A 23,122-nucleotide genomic window follows, 5' to 3' on the forward strand; every position below is an offset into this window, starting at 1 on the left:
CGTGAGCTGTTTCCATCTCGTCCGGTCCTCAGCTGCTCGAATGGCGATTGCGACATTGATTGTTGTTTGCTCTTTAAATAATTTGTTGACTGTATCAACTGTATTTTCTCTGAAGTTCACCTTAGAATTTTCATAGACGCGACTTCGATATCATGTTTTAAGGTGGGTGACGTCTTTACGATGTCTATTCGTTTTGGTAACCACTTAAAATTTAGTGGGCCATGAGCTCGTTTACTTGTCTAAAAAATAAATAATGAAATGCAATACGGAATGGACAATGAAGACTTATGAATTTTTTTGCCCTAATAGCATACTTATTACATACACCTGGACTAGTTAGTATTTTTGTTAAAACAACAGATCATGTGAAGTTTTCAGGTAGATTATAGGCCCTTAAAAGCTTGATTGAAAAATTTGTACGAATTATTTTCTGTTCAACGCAAATATTCACGAAGTAATCAAAACGAATCAGCTAAAACGTGAGAGCCATAAATAAAATTAATGTAACATGTTTAGGCATTTATTAATAAAATTTCGTAATTTGAATTCATACACGTTCAAGATAATACCGATCCGACATTATTGATTTTGTGAACGTGTTACAAGAACGTGCAATAAAATTTTTGCTTGTTCAAGCGAATTTGTAAACAAATTAAGTCCAAGGTCATCGGAGTATGTAAACGTTTTGAAATTGACACGTACGTGTTTATTATATTTCATTCGGCTTATGCTAAGTTTTCTAAAATTGTTTTTTAACAGTTTGCGTTTAGGCTTATCCTTCTTAAACCGGAGTCCATAGACAGGGTGACTCGAAGAGACTGAAGTTGAAACGTCAAATCAAACTGGCATAATTTTTTTTATTCTGTTGATTACTGGTCATGGTATTAGAGGAAGTTGTAAAATTGTGGTGCTAACATCGATCCTTAACGTGTGCAAATTTTTAAGTTGACCGGATATCTAGAAAGTTAATGAAAATTACGTTCAAAGATTTCCCTACGTACATAAATACACACACACCAAGCTAATAAAAGCGTGTTAAAAATGACCGTTTGTTTCAAACCCATTCACTTAGTGCGAGTTTTTTAACGTTCTCGATAGCGTAAAAGTTATCACAAATTGCAGTTGGGGCACTGTTCCAACTGCATACAAATTGGAGTTAACTTTTACGCTATCGAGAACGTTAAAAAAAATTCGCACCAAGCAGGCTTAACATCGCATGAGACGTTCGTGAATTTCAATGGCCAACAAAAGGTTGATCTCCAAATTAAAACGGATTTAACTTTGATGTCCGTTGTGCCAGTCGTCGTCGCCTATTCATAAAGTAGTTAACATTACCGAGACAGAACGACATCAGAATAATCTAGCATTTCGTTTTCGCTGGCCGGGCGTGTATTGATTAATACAAATACGGGGACGCGGTACGTAATAATATTATGAGACGCGTATCGGAATCCGTTTGTGGTGTGATAAAATTTGGTTTGCCTGTGTCACCGGTGTCGAACAGTTCTCAAATTTAATAACATGTTATATATCTACGTACATGTGTACCAACTGTGAGTTTATAACTATATGGTGCTGATGTATGATTTACTTATCGCGTTTGCTTCCCTTGAAATCCTAGTATGTTTACTGTAGTGTAGAGCTCACAGCCCACCTGATGTTAAGTGGTTACTGGAGCCCATAGACATCTACAACGTAAATGCGCCACCCACCTCGAGATATAAGTTCTAAGGTCTCAGTATAGTTACAACGGCTGCCCCACCCTTCGAACCGAAACGCATTACTGCTTCACGGCGGAAATAAGCGGGGTGGCGGTACCAACCCGTGCGGACTCCCAAGAGGTCCTACCACCAGCAATCTATTTGATATAAATTTCTAAACAATATAGAATCTTCTAGAAGCGTCTAATTCCATTGGAGGTGATTACTGACGTAATTAAATTTCAATTGAATTTCAAATACTGCAGGTGTATGCGGAAAAGACGAAACAAAATGCCTATGTCGAATAAATTTTAGTAGGCAGAAATTTGATTCGTGTAATGCTTACGTTGTGGACACGTCTCTGTATCGTAATCAATCGTAAAATAATGTTTTTTCGCAATACTAATTGTCGGATTATTAGCTTTATTACCTACTTAAATTGATGTGATATAAATTAATTTTTTGCTGACGCTCTGACAAGACTTACCATCTTGTCTATTTCAGCAGCACGCGTGTTTATTTGATGGTATGTAGACACAGCCATTCTAATGCTTCCGCGTCATGTCGCGTGGTGGGCGGATCATTAATGTTGTATTGTCTATGTAACCAATTGAGACTAGGTTTTATTCGCGTGCTCATTTACGCAAGTATAAAAGACTAAGATTTTTTTTCCTACCTACGCTGATAGCCTTGAGAGGCTATTTCAGCGTAACCTTAACTAGTAGATGAGCTGACGACGTTGCTAACACGAACCCTAGCAAGAGTCGTGCTTCGCAGAATCTACCACAGGTTCGGAAACGCTACTCATTGAGAAGAACCGGCGAAAAACCCAGTGGGCTGTGTCTGTGGGTTAATTTACTCGTCGAGCCCTTCGTCGTAAGCGACGGGTTCGACGAGAACGAAGACTAAGAAGCTCACTCACTTCCCAAGCGACAAATGGCAATAAAAAAAATGCTGAAGTCCCAATAAAAAAAACATAAAATTTTAATTTAACGATTTGAATATGAAAATGATAAAACAGGATATGAAAACATTACACGTGGCGACGATATCAGTGGCGGTATAATGTTTGTGAAACTTTGACATCGGTTTTTATGATATTTAATCGGGATTCGCGTTCGCTTGACGACAGACATTACGTTTGCATACGTACAAACCTTAGTTGTGTAATTAACAAACATTTGGAATAATAAAAAAAAACGTAAAGTATATAACTATTAACATTTAATTTAACATAAGCGTTATTATAGAAGAATTCGGCCTCATTCTTTGAATCGATTGATTTTTATTCTTATATATTTTTTGAGTACCAAAAATGGAAAATGTTTTCAACGGCCGTCTGGTGTAGTGGTAAGTGACATGGTCACTACATAAGGGGGTCGCGGGTTCGAATCCCGCCAAGGGAAGATATTTGTATGATAAATATAAATGTCTTTTCCAGGGTTATGGATGTCTATTAAATATATGTATGTGTATAATAAAAATCTTACATTTATTTCCGTTATCTGGTACCTGTAACACAAGTTCTTTACGAACTTATCACGGGACCAGTTAACGTGGCGTGATCGTTAGTAAAATATTATTATTATTATTATCAGGAAAAAACATCCAAGAAAATGATACATTAATTTGAAACTATTCAAACAAACGTCACTACAAAGCCAGCTTTTACAGATTCCCAGTTAAACGTTCTAAGCGGAACCATTCTAGTTATGCTCAGAATTTATTTTAAAGGAATTTTAGAGCCATCCACCAAACGTTTTTATTTTTGAAAGCTTGCGTCTCGACCTACGCCACTGTGACTTTCAACACACGGCCCCTATATTTATATAATGTACATATATAACATTTGTTTCACTCGTTTGTAGTTTCTAGACTTGTTCTCTGCATAGCATTTGCTCTGATGGACCGGTTTTAAAACTAGGCTTGGGTCTGTGTTTATGTAGTGGAGAGGAATATTTGTACGTTTGAACGCGTTTCATTCAAAATCTTCCACTTACGTTACACGGTCGTAAATTTTCATAACGGATACGAAAAAATAATAATTGAAATCTTTCACGAATCAGATTACGAATACAGATTATAGACCGTATTTTTATTCTATACTAGCTGACCCGGCAGACTTCGTAGTGCCTAAATCGATAAATAAAAGACCTAAGCTTTTGTATAAAATAAACTTAAAACAAACAAAAGGAATCCGGTCCGATGGGAGACACATCAAAGTATAAACAAAATTGTTATTGTTATTTAATTCCGAGCATTTTCATATTTATCTACCTTTTAGACCTTCTCTGGACTTCCACAAATAATTCAAGACCAAAATTACCGAAATCGATCCAGCCGTTCTCGAGTTTTAGCGAGACTAACGAACAGCAATTCATTTTTATATATATATAGATAAAGTTTACCGAGAAAATTTCAAACCTGTCACCGCTTAGCATTTGCCAGTTTGAATAAAACTTACCCGCAGAGGTTGCTTACACTAGGCTAGGGATGCACGAGCACACACGCTCGCCGAGTGTGTAGCTTGGGAGGAGCAGCGCCGTGTCCTCACAAATGAAGTAGGAAGCGATCTGTCGCTGCCGGCCGTAGTGCGGAGGATGGTCGGCAGCGCAGAGTCGTGGGACGCGGTGGTGTCCTTCTACGAGGACGTGATGTCGCAGAAGGAAACTGCAGAACGGGAGAGGGAGATCTCGACTCCCTTTCCCGGCCGCAGAAGGCGCACCGGGCGCAGAACAAGGGCGGACAATGCCCTTTTCCGCCCCCCATGAATGGGTCCAGGGGCGAGGGACTTGGGAAAGCCCTCGCCCCCTATTCGATGGACCTGAGACGGAGGCGCATGCGGGTGTCGGCGCGTGCCTCTGAGGCGATGCACGGAGTAGCTGAACGCCTCACTACTCCGTGCAGGAGACGAGGCCTGGATAGACCGGGCCAGCACTGGTGTGGGGCTGCGGAAGAATTTTGGATTCCCGCGGCCCTGCGCGCACGTGTGGGTGGACACCGGGGTGGTTTTAGCCGGTAGGAGTCCGGCACGCCCCTTCGCTTTTCCCTAGGCGAAGGTAGTCCATGAGGATTTCCCCCCGAAAAAAAAAAAAAAAAAAAAAGGGATGCACGAGCGAACATGAAGGCGCAGTTAACCTGTGCACTTGTGACATTATGTGCCCGAGTACCGTGGGAAAGCAACGTTTTTTTTTTTAAATGTATGTTTTAAAAATGATTTTGTTAAGTGACAACTCTAGAACGTTAAGCATATTTACAAATTTCGTTGTGTCTCGGGTTTAGAATCAAAATTCTTCAACATACATTTGGTAAGCATGCTATGCTTTAAGATAGTGTCATTAGAGGCAGTGCCTGTGGTCCACTTCAACGTTTCTCACTGCTATTCGTGGACACGTCGAACGTGTTTAAAAAATTCTCGATCTTTCTATTTAAGCCGCATTTGAAGAATGGCATGTCATTGGGCACAGGCGGCAATACCTAGATGGGTTCGTTCTAGTCTGATTGATTTTCGTCGTGAAGCTATTTAAGAACTCGCAACGGTTTTTTTTATAAAAAGATATATTATGTGTATTCTTAAAATATTTATATTGGTGTAATTCTTACAAAATAATACACCACCAAAATAAAGTAACATGTAACTTGATGCTTAGTTTACCCGACGGTACTAACTGTGTCGGGTCTCAAGTCAGCATTGTTATACTGGTATTTAACCAGTATAACAATGCTGACTTGAGACCCTTTAAGTCTGAAAGTGAAACATCCGAAGATCCAGCAATGTAACGTCAATAGGTAATATACATGTATGATATTTCATCATGGCACTTGAACATTTATATCTTTGAAGTCGTCGTGGCGTAAAGGATAAGACGTTCGGTGCATTCGTATCTAGCGATGCACCGGTGTTCGAATCCCGCATGCGGGTACCAATTTTTCTAATGAAATACGTACTTAACAAATGTTCACGATTGACTTCCACGGTGAAGGAATAACATCGTGTAATAGAAATCAAACCCACAAAATTATAATTTGCGTAATTACTGGTGGTAGGACCTCTTGTGAGTCCGCACGGGTAGGTACCACCGCCCTGCCTATTTCTGCCGTGAAGCAGTAATGCGTTTCGGTTTGAAGGGTAGGGCAGCCGTTGTAACTACACTGAGACCTTAGAACTTATATCTCAAGGTGGGTGGCGCATTTACGTTGTAAATGTCTATGGGCTCCAGTAACCACTTAACACCAGGTGGGCTGTGAGCTCGTCTACCCATCTAAGCAATAAAAAAAATATGAACATCAAAATTGGATGAAATTTACTTTAACCACGTATTTTAATTACTTATACATATGCCCTAAGTGAAATGCAATCATTAGAACCGTGTAAACCAATCTCCATTGGTCTTATTACAATACTTATAATAAGGAATGATTGATGATTCTAACTAAGGTCAAGTTCAGAGTAATGCGTGACTGAACGAAGGCGGGCTACGAACCTACTAAATGGCTTAAGATCGATGAGGCGGTAACAGTATTATAATGTGTTAGTAGAGTGTGTAAGCTTTTACGGCTGTACTTTCCTACGCTCCAAATATACTTAACCGCTTTACGCCAAAAATACGTAGAACTTATCGATAGGCACATAACTTTACCGATAAGGTAACATTTGTTGTAAATGAATAATGGTTTTATTTGGGCGTGGTTAAAACGAACGTTCTAGCGGTAGGTGGATTAACAAAACGTAGAGGTCCTGCAGTAGTCGAAATTCGACTATAATTAATTGGAATTGTAAGTTTGTACACTATTATGATTGTATTTTATACTTCTATAATCACAAATTTCGCCAAGGCTACTCTATAAAGAAATATTAATAAAGACAAACAATATTTAATCTATTCTTAACTTGACAACAGACGTCAAGTCAAGTTTGACAATAAATAGTATGCATGCGTGTGTGCCTCAAATACATGGAATGTAGTGTGTGTAATGTTTTCTTTATTGATTTAATGTATCTTTTATGCATTATTTTTAAAAAAATATTAGCATTGTGCACTTCTTCTCTATATTCTGTAAGTGTAGAAAATTTCATACTCCTCCGTCCGCGCAATTTTCGTAAAAAGGGATACAAAGTTTTTGCTTCACGTATTAATATATAGATAATGTATTTAATTAATGTTTTCTGTTTTGCAAATTTGAAACGAACGATACGAACACACGTGATTTCCATTAAATTGTATTTAACCGGTACCATAAAAAATATGTCAATTGCTTTTTTCAACATATTTCGATGTTCGACTAATTTTCGACTCTGTCATTAGTATTAATGTTTCGTGAAATTCATACACAAAGTACACATTGAAACATAGAATCTCCAATTAAGAAATGTTTTGTGTTATTTCATATAGGCTTAAATAATAATTTCATTATTTAAGGATCATGATGTTCATGATTTCCGATAACTAGATAAGTTCAGGTTTTTTTTTATTGCCTTTGTAGGCAGTCGAGCATACGGTCCACCTGATGGTGAGTGGTTACCGTCGCCCATGGACTTCAGCAATGCCAGGGGCAGAGCCAAGCCGCTGCCTACCACGGTGGGCCCTGAGCTTATTCGTCCACCCAAGAAAATATAAAATGATAATTACATAAAATATAAAAAGAAGTACATAGTTTGCACGTTTGAATCCTTTCAATAATTATTAATAGTTTTGTGTTATTTGCTCAATTTACTATATTCAATTATATATTTGATTACATTATTCAATCACTCGATTTCGTTTGTAAATAACAGATGTTAAAATATTTTAAAATCCTCGTTTTTTAAGCCATCGATCGTTATCGACTAGCGTTACTACTTACTTAGTTACGTTGCTCTTATAAGTAATGCTTATTAATTCTCTTCGACTATTTGGCGGGAACGCGAGGAGTGAAGTTGTGTGATTTGTTTTATTTTCTCTATTTAGTGTTTCTTCAGGTTTAAATGTGTAATAACGGTGGTTTTTTAACTGTTTAATATCTGTGAAAGTGCACAAATGTGGGAAATGAAACAAAGCCGCTGGACGTAACTTCACGGGATCCTCCAAAAAGCCCACTGAAAAAATCTCAGTAAATGACCACCATTTTACTGAGATTATATTTCATCTCATCTTATTTCATTTAATTTCATCCCAGTTGATTAATGTCTCAATCATTTTCATTTCATTTCATTTCACTCCTTATAATTAAGAATATAAATTAAAATAAGACATGACTTAAAGGTCTTAGTTACCAAGTCACAAAATGCCTAAAAAAATTAAAAAAAAAAAAGTGTGTGTGTCCGCTCCGACGCACGACTGGAGTTTACTGGATATAAAAAATTAAACGAAACAATACGAGAAATAGTTCTATATTACGACAACACGATACACTACAGATTATTAACAAATTAACGAGACACAAAACAAACGACTAACAAATATATGAAAATACAATAATGAGAGAAACGCGCGATCAGTACGAGGCTTTGTGGCGGACTGCCGGCGCAGCAGCCCGGCGTCACCTGCGATAACGCGGCCGCGCGTTGGCTCCTGATTGGCGCGCGCACGCATCACGCAATCAGGAGCCAATCAGGCGCATAACGCATTTCGTGTGACATGCTAGTACGATTTTGGTCCCCATAATTTTCATACCCCGGGCCTATATATGTAAATCGATTCTAAAGGAGTAAACTCCAAAAAGTGTGTGTGTCCGCTCCGACGCACGACTGGAGTTTACTGGATATAAATATAAATTTGTGTCAGTTGAATACAGTAAAATATGGAAGTTACGTATTCTAGTGAGAATGATCCGGGAGTTGCGGAACACGTGGATGCGGTAATTAAGTAAGTCTATATAATTCACTTTTACAATTAATATATAAGTTGTCCATTCACTGATAGAAGGAATTGTTTATATTTAATAAGCTTTATTAATAAATGATTTGTAGCGGGTTATATTCGGGTATCAACCCACTAACAGTTGATACGTTCAGGAATCGAACCCGAACGGCGTCCGACCACAAGCAAAACGATGTCGGTAAATTAAACGAAACAATACGAGAAATAGTTCTATATTACGACAACACGATACACTACAGATTATTAACAAATTAACGAGACACAAAACAAACGACTAACAAATATATGAAAATACAATAATGAGAGAAACGCGCGATCAGTACGAGGCTTTGTGGCGGACTGCCGGCGCAGCAGCCCGGCGTCACCTGCGATAACGCGGCCGCGCGTTGGCTCCTGATTGGCGCGCGCACGCATCACGCAATCAGGAGCCAATCAGGCGCATAACGCATTTCGTGTGACATGCTATACTCTCTAGTACGATTTTGGTCCCCATAATTTTCATACCCCGGGCCTATATATGTAAATCGATTCTTAAGGAGTAAACTCCAATAGTTCTCTTCAATTCTCTTACGTCTAAAGAGCGTCAACGAATGTGATTTATTTTGACTGACGTCACACGACTTCGGACGGCACGGCTATTTAGATACCGAAGTCGAATTCTTTACGTCGAACCATTGAATTCCAATGGTTTTAGGCGCTAGCTATAAATTTACCATTTTTTTGTTTGTTTATCCCTGCATTCGGTCGAATATAGTAGTTACGTATTCAGAAATTGCTGTGTCATTCGGCGTCTAAAAATATTGCTCTTGGCACGGTATGGATAGGACGGCGTTTACTCTTTGAACTATGGCCAAGTTTATATTATGTCGGGGTGCAGCAGCGCCGTTATCAAGTTTAGTGCTTCGTGATAGCTTATCAGTTGTTATTGATCGTAATTATTTTATTGGGTTAGCGGTGTGGTTGTTTGAGGTTTTTTTTTCATTTTCTTTATAGTAATGTTCATGTTCTATTTGAAAACAATGAGCTAAGAAATTCATGTAAATTTAGTTAGTGTTTACTTTCAAAAGTAATGAAAATATTATGTTTTTTTTTATTGCCCTTGTAGGCAGACGAGCATACGGCCCAGCTGATGATGAGTGGTTACCATCGCCCATGGACTTCAGCAATGCCAGGGGCAGAGTCAAGCCGCTGCCTACCACCTATGTATAGTTTAAATGTTAAAGTTTGACTAAATTACTTTTGAAAATGTAAGGTTGACGTAATTAAGTAGTTCAAAAATATTAAGTTTTTAACACACAATAATCTTCTTTACCCAACGTTTAAGAGATGGATGGAGCGCTCGAAACTTTGCGAGATCTTTTTGTTTCAACGTTAAAAGTGCGGCGCGGCGGGGAGGAGAGGCAGGCAGGCAGGCGGCTTGTCCCAGGGCCGTAAACCGACCTCCAGCAAGGCCATGCCCGGCCGGCACTTATTGATTTTTTATGCGCATTGTCCATTTCAACGTAACTACTACAACGCCCCACATTTTCGGACGCTCGCGTTTCCCGGCCGACGGCGACGCGACGGGCGATAACTCAATTCTAAATCAAGTTATTGTTCGGGCTAATTGGCAATTTGCGTTGACCTTAAATATTGATCGACCTCTGTTTTGATTTCAGGTTGTGGGACAGTGAAACGTGTCTACGTATACTAACTACAAAGTAAGTCACAAACAGTATTATGAATTTCAATTAACGTATTTCATTACTATAAATATAACAACAGAGAAATACGTTTACTATATCTTTTTTTTTTATTGCCCTTGTAGGCAGACGAGCATACGGACCACCTGATGGTGAATGGTTACCGTCGCCCATGGACTTCAGCAATGCCAGGGGCAGAGCCAAGCCGCTGCCTGCCGCTTAATACTTAATATCTGCGTTCGATAATAATTAAATAATATATTAACGGACAAAAACTTTGTCTTTTCAATTTATGGATTGACCCCCAAATTTTGGTCTAGTCTCATGTAACAAGTAGTAGGTCATCAGTGTTTTATCCCGCATGTTCTAATTATGAATTCGTCTCGGTAAGTTAGCAGTGAATTAAGTTAATTGAACGCGTTCGAAGCATTACTGATTGCCTTTATTATACTTGTACTCCCTAGAACTCGAGACGGGAGTACTGATTCTCCGAAGTTCTAAATTGGTTTGTCTTTGAGCAACGACCCACAAGTGCGTCGTGAGCGTTCATAAAGTCTCGTAGTTTCTGGAATTCGCGTGTCATTGGATCCGCGCAACAAATAATATTGTTATCGTGTCGTGTCACGGTGCTAGATCACGTGCACGGTGATAGAAGATTGTTTTACACCGCGTCTCTTTATGCTGTACTGGTGGTAGGACCTCTTGTGAGTCCGCGCGGGTAGGTACCACCACTCCGCCTATTTCTGCCGTGAAGCAGTAACGCGTTTCGGTTCGAAGGGCGGGGCAGCCGTTGTAACTATACTGAGACTTTAGAACTTGTATCTCAAGGTGGGTGGCGCGTCTACGTTGTAGATGTCTATGGGCTCCAGTAGCCACTTAACATCCGGTGGGCTGAGCTCTACGCAAGTATTGTACATACAAACTATCAATATTGTCCCCCACAGTGAATTGGTTCTGTAGGTAATTAGTGCGAATAGTATGAAGGAGCAAACATTAGGTTCGTTTGTGTTACACTCTACATTTAACCGTGCCATTCTCGCGCGCACACGTATGTATATCTGTTAATAATAATTGCGATTGTGTCTGGTTGTACGTGCGCGTCGCAGTTATGGCGCAGTTGCCGGGCGGTTCGAACCTCCCCGCACTTCTCACGCCCCCACGGCGGGCGACCTGCAGATCTGCTTCAACGCAGCAACACAAATCTTGAGATGAAATACCATTCGGTTGCATTCATTCAGCGACGGTTGAATGGGGGGTATCCGGTTAACGCATGAATAGCGACATCATCGCACATACACGGACACTTGTTCACAATCGCATGGACCAGAGGAACATTGCCGAGCATACGTGTAGACACGTTCGAATCGAAATGTCACAAGCAAGAATGTAATCTTATCTAGAGCGTTTTTTTTTCGCCGAGATGGCAACTGTATTGTTCGTAGGGACGCGCTTACGTGAACCGGTTGTTTATTCAGTAGACAACTGAGCTCTCATATTGTTATGAACCAGAGTTAATGTTTCATGAAAAGTATTGAATCTGTGACTCGAAATAATGTTATTACATACATGTGAATTAACTGTTGGTACGAAGTTCCTTATGGGACTATGCAGAGGGGTACCCTAACCGGGAAAAAACGTCCGTAACGTAAGATTTTTATTAGTAATGCACACAGTGTACGACCTAACTTTGTAATAACGTACAAATTAGTAATGCACACAGTGTACGACTTACCTTTGTAATAACGTACGAAAAATAACATTATTTTATCATTAATTGGCCACGATCTCAGAGCGTTCGTTTGCGCAATACACTAACTCTTATGCAAACAACCATGAATGAAGTATACCACAATAAGTTCGCACGTTACCGAAAGACCGTGGGTTGTTGCGAAACCTCCAGTTTTATTTTCTTTATACCTCGAATAGAACTTAATTTTTATATTTTTATAATAAGGAACTTCGTTCCTATCCGGTGTCCCACGACACCACACATCTTTTTATTCATTGAGGCAATTTTGACTTGAATACTATTAGGTTCTTACCTAAATTATATAATGAACGTTTGACCTCATGTGTCAAGGTAGACAGCAGCATTCTCGTCGTGATGCTTATGGGTTCCGTTAACCATTTAAAACCACGTTTACCATAGAATCATAATCAGGTGGCTAACTTCGGTTAAACTCAAAATAAAACAAAAGGTGGGGGAATCAAACGAAGCTTATTTACAAGACGTGAGGTGCACGGTGACGGTTTGATATCATATCATAATAAATTAGACAAAATTGAAGTTCACATTTTGATAATAAATATGTTTGTACTTATTATAAAAACGGAAACATTTAAAACAAAACAATTTCATAGTTTAATGATTTAAACAGCTTGTTTTGTAGCAATTTTGCACTTTTGGTATTGTTTTGTAAAATTTGCATTGGTGTACACACCGTGTTGTGTGTTTAATGATGTCATTTGCAGTACGCCGGCTTCGAGAATTACCACTTGAATAAATTTGTAGTTTATTAATTCGTATTATATAATTAAAATTTTACGGTTTATTTTTATATCAATGTCTGAGTTTTAATTTTTCTAAAATGTTTGCTTCATTTTTGTGAACTGAAAAAAAAGTGCTTGTTTAAATCCAATAGCAATATAAAATTTTCAACCAACGATAGTCATCCTTCGGTGTTTTAATAATTCACTACGGCAGACTATTTACTGTCAGAGACGGTCATTAGTTAGCTAAACGAAACGCAGCACGATTCCCGAGAGATGGAAGCACGATTGCAGTTTCGTCGGAACTTGGCTAACTTCGTTCTTTTTTTATTGCTTAGATGGGTGGACGAGCTCACAGCCGACCTGGTGTTAAGTGGTTACTGAAGCCCATAGACATCTATAACGTAAATGTGACACCCACCTCGAGATATAAGTTCTAAGGTCTCAGTATAGTTCAACGGCTGCCCCACCCTTCGAACCGAAACGCATTACTGCTTCACGGCGGAAATAGGCGGGGTGGTGGCTACCACCAGTGATTACGCAAATTATAATTTTGCGGGTTTGATTTTTATTACACGATGTTATTCCTTCACCGTGGAAGTCAATCGTGAACATTTGTTGGTACGTATTTCATTAGAAAAATTGGTACCCGCCTGCGGGATTCGAACAGCGGTGCATCGCTACATACGAATGCACCGGACGCCTTATCTTTTAGGCCACGACAACTTGCTACGACAGAGCCTAGCTCATGGAGGCGCGTAGACGCCATCACACTTACCAACCAGCCTTCTTGAAGAGCGGTGCCTCCGTCCTAAGAACTGTCATTCGTTTTCGTTTGCTAACGTCAAGAGACGATTTCTAAATTGTTTTAAGACAGCAAACGTGATTGGTGTACTTATTTTTCTTAGCTCGATCACCCTATTCGCCCCCACGATGTCTGACGATGGTGTTTATAATTGTGACGTCTGCGATACATATTGTGTATGTCCAATTTAAAGTCATCAACTATTCAAAAGACATCGGCTACAATCATCGTGTCGCTGTATGTTCGGCAACTGGTTTAAAAGGTCGGACATTGAATTAGTTTCGAAGTTTTAAATTGAAAATAGCTAGTTTTTCCTTTTTGGAAAGTATTAATCTTGAAAACAATATTTGGTTTTGGTAGAATGCAAATGTGTAATATTAAAACGTCTCAAATTAAAAAAAAACTTTTCTAGTTTTTCTAGAAATATCTATACCCGACACTGTATGTTTCCAATTATTTGTGATAATAATACCTGTGTACTAAACTTTGATGTCAGCTTGACAGTTGACGAAAAAAAAAGAAACTTAGTAATATCTATTTTCAGTTGACCCTGTTAAATAAAAATAAATATTTTAATTTAAATAAAAAATCGTTTAAATCGCAGTGTTTTGACCTCGTTATTGCTTTTTTAAATTTATCGTTTATATTGAATATATTAATATTCAAATTGTAATAAAAAATTGTCTATGCATATCTATCTGGATTTATCCGGTTTAGTTATTTTAGAGAACACACGTCGATGTACGTAATAGATAAGATAACGTGTAGCTTAAGGTGATAGCATTCTTTATAATTATGTAGCTCTTTTTTACTTTTTTTCTAGAGAATTTGATGTTTTTCGGAGAAATCGTTCGTTAAAAAGACCCCGAATAATGACTTCCATACTTCATCTAGTTTCTGTACTATTCTTTACTCGATCATCTCACAGTATTAAGTCATCGCACATAAATTCAATCTAAGTTATGCAAATAGGTAAAAGCTGTCTGTGAAAACGTGTGATGATTATTGTATTGAATTCTTAATGTCTTCACTGGACTTTTTTTGAACGAAATAATAGAAAAAAATTTGTCACATTTTATTAAGTGTTTTTATTTCTTGCACAAATGGGTGGACGAGCTCACAGCCCACCTGGTGTTAAACGGTTACCGAAGCCCGTAGACATCTACAACGTAAATGCACTTTGAGATATGAGTTCTAAGGTCTCAGTATAGTTACAACCGCTGCCCTGTCCTTCAAACCGAAACGCATTACTGTCTCACGGCAGAAATAGGCAGGGGGGTGGTACCAACCCGTGTGAACCCACAAGAGGTCCTACCACCAGTGTCTTTAAAATTTAAATACTTTTTACCACCTTTACAATCCTAAGCAATACTATTTATTCTATAATGTAAATACGTTGACATAATTTTTTGCCGTAACCTGGCAAATGTACTATTTGCCTTGAAATTTGTTAATTTGATAACGGTACCCAAAGATACCACAAAAATGCTGCCGCTCTTGTAACGTGAGGTCAATACAATTGGATTTGTAATTAGGCTTATACTCGTATGTAAATGTATGCAGATTTTGCGCTGTGTTACTCAAATTAATTGAATTTATTTTCTCGAGAATGGGTCGTCATTCTATGTTTAGTACTCCGTATCCTTGGTCGGTAGACATCCTCCAATAATCTAATGATTTAGCAATTATCCTTAATTGGTTTGAATCATAATTAAGTCTAAAGTAGCATTTATGAAATGCAAAAATCAAAAAAACCTAAGTAGTTTTGAACACTGAAAAATGTAACATATAATCGTCGTTTTAAATATATAAAATAAAATTAAAAAAGTAAAATTTTTAATCGGGGGCCAAAATAATTTAAATAAATTATTAATGCGATCCCGAGTAAATAAGAATTCTAGTGTTTAAACTGTGCTGAAGATATTATCGCTCTCAATTCGAAGAATATTTTAAAAATGAATTTGCCTTTAAAAATTTTACAATTCTATTTTGTACGTTTCTCGTATTTTCCCAATATATCATACTGACTTATAATCCACAAACTCAGACCTACGTTCCTGCGTTGTTCGGAACGTAAGCGGATTACGCGCACAACATTCCGCAGACGTAAATCTGTGAAAATCATTGCGAATCACATAACATTTCCACGCCTGTGTTATATAAATTTAACAGTGACGACGACGCTTGCAGCCGAAAGTTATAAGTATTGTACTTTTTGACGAAGCATGTTGCTGATAATAACATGTACTCTTAGGTTATGAATATTGTGTTCTTTTTTTTTATAATAAACTAGCGACCCGCCCTCGCTTCGCTTCGGAAACATTAAAACACACATGAAACAAAAAAAAAAAATTAAAAAAAATATAAAAAAAGTAGCCTATGTTCATCAGGGACAATGTCGGCTTCTAATGGAAAAAGAATTTTTCAAATCGGTCCAGTAGTTTCGGAGCCTATTCGAAACAAACAAACAAACAAATCTTTCCTCTTTATAATATTAGTATAGATAAAGTTATTTTTAATTTATTGGAAACATGTCTAACTGGATCTGTCACCGGCATAGGAATAGTATACACTTGAAAACATATTATCATGTATTGTTTATTTTTTATTAAAATGATGTACAATTAAACAGTTAACTATTTCAATTGTATTTCTCGTTGTTTTGCACTAAGAATGTATTCTCGCATAATAACTAGAAGAAATCTGGATGCTTGATTTTGTAAGTTGTATTGTTGTTTTTTTTTGACGTGACAACGTCTAATAATTCGATGGAGCCGGCTGCGCGCACGAAAAAAACATGACTCATGCGGCGTTACCTCGCTCTGAGGCGTATTGTCTTATGACGTTGTCACGTTCAACTATCGTCAGTAAACCGACTTTACAGACAACCGATTTTTTATTGCCCTTGTAGACAGACGATCACACGGCCCACCTGATGGTGATTGGTTACCGTCGCCCATGGACTTCAGCAATGCCAGGGGCAGAGTCAAGCCGCTGCCTATCGCTATTGCGTGAATGAAACATCACAATATTTCATAATGGTCAAATTATTTCCATTGTGATTTTTATATGTGGCCTATAAATCGACAGATCTGTGGTTTGATAGTAAGCACTCACTTCGTAGTTATAGCTAGAATATATTTTATATTATTATTACTTTATCTCGGTCAGGTTTTAAACGTGATTAGATGAAACTTTCCCGATTTCTTGCGCTTGGGATATTTCTAATAATGTACACATATTATGTTATTAGTTCAGGCGTTTGCTGTTAATCGGGTTGCATTTCTGTCAATGTAAATTAATAATACTGGTGGTAGGACCTCTTGTGAGTCCGCACGGGTAGGTACCACCGCCCCGCCTATTTCTGCCGTGAAGCAGTAATGCGTTTCGGTTTGAAGGGTGGGGCAGCCGTTGTAACTATACTGAGACTTTAGAACTTATACCCCAAGGTGGGTGGTGCATTTATGTTGTAGATGTCTATGGGCTCCAGTAACTATTTAACACCAGGTGGGCTGTGGACTCGTCCACTAATCTAAGCAATGAAAAAAAAATATCACCGCTGACAAATTATATACACAGTTTGTTTATTATTTTGTGTGTTAGGTTTTAGCAAATTATTAAAGAATAAATAGCACTTATACTTTGGTCAATCGGGAAGTTTCGATGGGGCGATCCGAGCAGATAAACCGCCGCCCGTGCCCAGCGTTGTTAGTAAACTCTTTGTACCGCTTAAATAATTGCGTGTCCCGTTTGATAAATAGCCTTGTTTACTTTATCTAAGCTGCGCCATTACCGACGGTATTTCGCGTTGGAGAAAGGAAAACTAATGCGAGTTTGTGAATGTTGGGAAAGTTAATTTTTTTTTGTAGTAGTAGTAGTTTTATTATTACCATTTCATATAGAACTGATGGATACTTAAATTTTTTAAACAATGCGAGGCAATAAATTGCTTTTGGCAATGCACGTAATGTATTTTCTAAAGAAACCGTTCTCGAGATTCCGTAAGGTTGACAATGCGCCACTTCAATATACAAATATCAGAACAATAATATGTATATCGGTTTGAAGGGTGGGACAGCTGTTGTACAGTACAATTGTGGTTTCGATCTCATGTCTCAAGGTGGATTGACGCCATTGTCACATTGTGATGTCTACCTACTCCAGATGGGTTGTGCACGTGGCTTTTTAAAACAAAAACTAAACATAAATATATGTAGGTAGTTTTCCAATTACAGAGCATAATGCGACTCAGTGACGCACAATGCCGAATTATGCTGAAGCTTAATTGGAACGTGAATTACTTTTCAAATGCATCAGCAGAGTGCGCTAAGTTAGCACAGTTTTAATTAACATTGATTATTTCTAAGAAACTACGACGAAACGAAAGCCTTACAATTTTTTTCAACCTTAAATAATATTACTAACGATAATATAAACAAAATTTCGATCAATGCCAACTTAAAGAAAAAACAATTGTCAATTTTCTGTCACTGAGTCGGTATCGATTGCGAGTATCACGCGAGAGCAGTACTTTTGAGAGTGCTCGATTGTGCTTCGAGTTGCTGTAGTTGGAACATTCAACGTTGAGCATTATGCCGCATAATGCGCTCTTGTGCTGTAATTGGAAAACTACCATTGATGCTCATCGTTTTTGAATTTTGTGAATCAGTAACAAAAGCGGAGACAGCTGGCTATGGAAGCACATTCCTCACGCGAGGATGTGGACTTGTTTTTATTTGCGTGCACTGCACCCGTTTGAATGAAATAAGATATCGATAAATATATTTTGTGCTCACCAACACTTTTTTACTGGTGATAGGACCTCTTATGAGTCCGCGCGGATAGGTACCACCGTCCTGCTTATATCTGCCGTGAAGCAGTAATGCGTTCGGTTTGAAGGGTGGGGCAGCCGTTGTAACTATACTTGAGTTGTAGATGTCTATGGGCTCCAGTAACCCTAAACACCAGGTGGGGTGTGAGCGCGTCCAGTCATCTAAGCAATAAAAAATAAAAACTAACCTACTCGTCTTCGTTTTCGATAAGCGGATATATTTTATTAGAGTGAACAGTAAAGTAAACTAACCGAAAGTTAAGTAATTAACTAAATCGAATTAATGCCCTAACATTCAGCACTAATTTGCGCTTAGTAATTACTTTAACCCGCCCTTATCCCCGAACTAAATCTGTCCCGACTTGGTTCATCCTTGTTGAAACTTCAGCTAGTTCATTTTACGTTGACAAGCCTATATAGTTTTGTTTCGTTCAAGTTTTCAATGTTAACTGTGTTTGATTTTATAGTAATTATATTATGTTGGGGTTTTTTGATACTTAAATTATACTTATAACAAATAATAGAATGAAATTGAATAAAATTGTTTTTTTTTTTTGTTCATATATTCGTGCTAAAACTCTTTCGCTGGACGGTGTGGCATCGAGTAAATCTCTAGAGCAAGAATTAGGGTTTGGCTTTAAAAAAATTACACTAATTAAAATAGGGAATGATTGAAATCAGACAAAGTCGCTGTAAAGCTTTGGTTTAACTAGGCGTTACTAGTAGTAAGTAACTACGTAACTAGTAGTTTAACTAGCTTAAAGATATATCAAAATCTGTTCAGAACCACGCGATTTATTGCAGAGACATTCCGGTGCGGTGGGTAATCCTCGCTAAACTATAACAATAATTCGTTTGAAAACTGTTATGTTCATTTGGTCCGCGTGTATCATCTATTTTTGGACGTTACTTCGCCACCGCCGAATATGCGTTGGCTACGGCCTCCTCGAAATAGACACGATAAAGCCGTTTCACCAACATCGGCAAGGAATAAAAATAGGAATTGCAATACGCCTTTTTTACGAGGCGAGACTTCTTTTTGCTCCAATGACGTTTAACACGCCATAGAATTACCGTTGTCAGTTTTTTTTTTTGCGTACAGTAATTTAACAAAGTAAAATTTTATTCTATTGTATAGGTGTACCGTACCTCGTTTATTATCGTAATTATTTAATGAATAGCTTTCGTGTAAAATTTAAATTTTAGAATTTGTACCTAATCTGTATTTAATTGGACTTTAGTGTTGGATGATAACAGACATAATGATTAGTTTTTTTAAATGAAAATATGAATCAATGTTCAACTTTACAAACTCAGGTTACAAATATAAAGTAATAATAATAAAAAGTAGGCTGATCATTTTTGATACGGCATCTATTGTGAGGAGGTTTCTTACTCTGGTGCTCAATCCACTGGTGGTTTCTGTCATGGTATCCGGTACTATAAACGGCAATTTAGTTTTATTGCGGTTAAAAAAATTTCAAACAATCCTATTTGAAAAAAAAATTTGTATATTAAGATTTAAAAAAAAATACAGTAGAATAACAAGTAGGTATCGGTAGGTAATGACGCGTTACGAGTTGCGTAGATAGATGTAGAGCGGTTACCGAAGCCCCATCCATATCAATTATTGTATTCAAAAGCAATGTACTGTATAAATGTTTACAGGAGTAGTAACGTGTCCCCTTTGTCTTGAGACAAATACAAATCTCAATATGAACGTTGTGACAGCCAAATGATTAATGATATAGGTGTGATTTTTTTACGTGTGAATTCGGGCTGTTTGGGTTTTGATGACCTAATGACATAGATGTCTTATATAGAACAAAAACGCTGGGTTTTTCTGCTTCTTTTTTCGTTTATCTAAAACACATCGTCACTACTCAAGCACTTGTATTTCGATGAACTGCTATTTGTCAATTTTTAACGCTCTTGATTAATATTACCCGCTCCTAAATTGTTTGTTTGCTTTAACAGTGATGTTGATAAAATAAGGTAACTGTAATATAGTTAAAATGTTGCATAGTCTTCACTTAATAGCTCACTGATGAAAATTATAATACAATGAAAAGTGGAAAGTGTATAAAATACTCTCAATTGTTTTATTAGCAGACTGCTTTATTCTTTGTTAACGAGTTTAATAATTCCCTTGAAAAACTTCTACAATTATTTCCTCGTAGTGTATTTTTTTAACTCTTTAAACTGAAATATATTTAGTAACTATACTTGAGACCTTCTTAGAACTTATATCTCGAGGTGGGTGGTGTATTTACGTTGTAGATGTCCATGGGCTCCACCGGGTGGGCTGTAAGCTCGTCCACCCATCGTATAATGCTACAGGGAAAACTGCTGCTAACATAAAAGACATTTGATCCGATTTAAAACTTAATCTCGAAGGCGAAATTGGTGATGATCATTTCGAGCGTCGTAAATCTCGAAGCTATTTCGGATGAGGGAACACGTTTGTGCGCTGTAGTTGTCGTTCCCGTCTTCCTGTCTGCCTCCGAAACGACCGTGCCATTAGCGAAAATGTCAGTTTTAACTATACTTACTGAATACGGCACATGTGCTTGTGCTTTTCATACGTGCTCGTTTATGTGTCTGTTTTTGGCGAAGTCTTTAATTTTTAACCTTTTGACTGTCACGTTTTACTGATGGTAGGACCTCTGTGAATCCGCGCGGGTAGGTACCACCACCCAACCTATTTCTGCCGTGAAGCCATAATGCGTTTCGGTTTGAAGGGTGGGGCAGCCGTTGTAACTATACTTGAGACCTTAGAACTTATATCTTAAGGTGGGTGGCGCATTTACGTCGTAGATGTCTATGGGCTCCAGTAACCACTTAACACCAGGTGGGCTGTGAGCTCGTCCACCAATCTAAGCAATAAAAAAAATGTCTAAATTAGACGTACGGTCTTTGTTACATTCGCAATTTCGGTTGCTATAATTCATTTCAATAAATTTTCTTTGCAATCTTGTACTTTTCAATTTTTACGGCACTAAATAATTACGAAATCCAAAAAAACGCTAATTATTATTCTCTGTTAAATTACCGTTTAATAACATTAATTAACTAACTGCCTTAATTGACTAAATGAAAGTTATTAGACCTCGCTTAGCCTTTTCAGAGATTAGACAGACGGTTTGTGGTAAAGAGCTATAAAATTACTAACTAGGTATATGAGGTTATCAAAAGCCTTTATTGCAATATCACAGGCGGATACTTCAATTTAATTATTTAAGTAGATAATTATCGGCATTCAACTCTCACTGTCATTTTTCGAAATACAGTTATTATTATTTTTATTAAATTATTTTATTTGAGATAATGATCCATATAAATGTTAGTAACAGTGATTTCTTAAAAATAAGTTTGTAAGGACACAGTAATAAAAGAAAACAACAATATACCTACATGCTACATACGACTGCAATAGCGGCATTACGAGCAAATTTTGTGGACCTCTCTGCAATGATTCAGAAAAGGTCAATCTAATCTAGAAAATATTTATATTCATTTGATGAACTAAATTCAAAATGCATTACTAAATAGCTAGTTCCATGATAATGATTGTCATTGAATAGTAATTTTACTGTAAATAAATTTCCAAAATAGAAACGCGATCGCTCGAATACCGTCTAACAGCCTGGCCACGGGACATTCGCCGATGCGAATATTCGCGCGGTGCGAACGGCGAAGCGTCTAGCGACTAAAACAAGCGCATAGAAATGTACCTAACAAGCCACGCGCACCGGCGACCGGCGAAGCGACCGGCGAAATGTACCGAGCGAATCGCGCGATGCGGCGGGCGAGCAAAACAAATGCATGAATACGGACGGCGCAAGCCACGGAGTCGAGCGGTAGTCGCGGCGAATAGTGCAGTGATTAAATGAGTTTAGTTGTTTTCGCCGCGAAAAATTAACGCCGAAATTTTTATATTTTTTATTTATTTTTTATTTTATATTTTTAAAGTCGTCGTGGCCTAACGGACGTCCGGTGCAATCGTGTTGAGCGATGCACCGGTGTTCGAATATCAGGCGGGTACCAATTTTTGTAATGAAATACGTACTCAACAACACTCAACGTTCACGATTGATTTCCACGGTGAAGGAATAACATCGTGTGATAAAAATGAAATCTTCAAAATAATAATTTGCGTAATTACTGGTGGTAGGACCGCTTGTGAGTCTACACGGGTGGGTACTACCACCCTGCCTATTTCTGCCGTGAAGTAGTAATGCGTTTCGGTTTGAAGGGTGAGGCAGCCATTATAACTATACTTGAGACCTTAGAACTTATATCTCAAGGTGGGTGGCGCATTTACGTTGTGGATGTCTATGGGCTCCAGTAACCACTTAACACAAGGTGGGCTGTGAGCTCGTCCACCCATCTAAGCAATAAAAAAATAAAATAGCTGAAATACTAGCTAGACCAGCTATTTGGAAGTCTAGCCACCCAAAGTATTTCTCGTACTTCTTGTGGAATTCTCCATCTATAGGTATACTCCGATTCTTATTCAAATCATGTACTTCACAATCTTTTCCAAATAATAGGTCCTGAACCAAAAAACTATTAATTTGTAAGCAATATCGAGATAATTTCGATATAGACATTTCGCTGTCGGACTTCCTTACTAGTCGCGGCGGCGAACGTGAGTACCCGTGGCCTGCAAACGGTGCTGCGCGAATGGTCGCCTCGCCCACCGCTTCGCTGTTCGCACCGCCGATCCCCGTGGCCAGGCCGTAAGTGTGCAA

At 38.1% G+C, this 23,122-nt stretch overlaps 1 protein-coding gene across 14 annotated transcripts in view; it reads left to right on the forward strand.

The window, feature by feature from the left end:
- LOC101736219 (C-terminal-binding protein) overlaps positions 1 to 23,122 on the forward strand; it is a 132,009-nt gene that overhangs the window by 40,863 nt on the left and 68,024 nt on the right. For 12 of the 14 annotated variants that reach the window (XR_009976819.1, XR_009976820.1, XM_062676349.1 and 9 more), the window contains one exon: positions 10,219 to 10,260. The exons of the other annotated variants lie outside the window; for them this stretch is intronic. The gene's annotated coding sequence lies outside the window, so the exon portion shown is untranslated. The remainder of the gene's footprint in view (positions 1 to 10,218; positions 10,261 to 23,122) is intronic. 14 annotated transcript variants of the gene reach the window in all.

Source organism: Bombyx mori, chromosome 26, assembly GCF_030269925.1.
Source record: "Bombyx mori chromosome 26, ASM3026992v2".
NCBI lineage: Eukaryota > Metazoa > Arthropoda > Insecta > Lepidoptera > Bombycidae > Bombyx > Bombyx mori.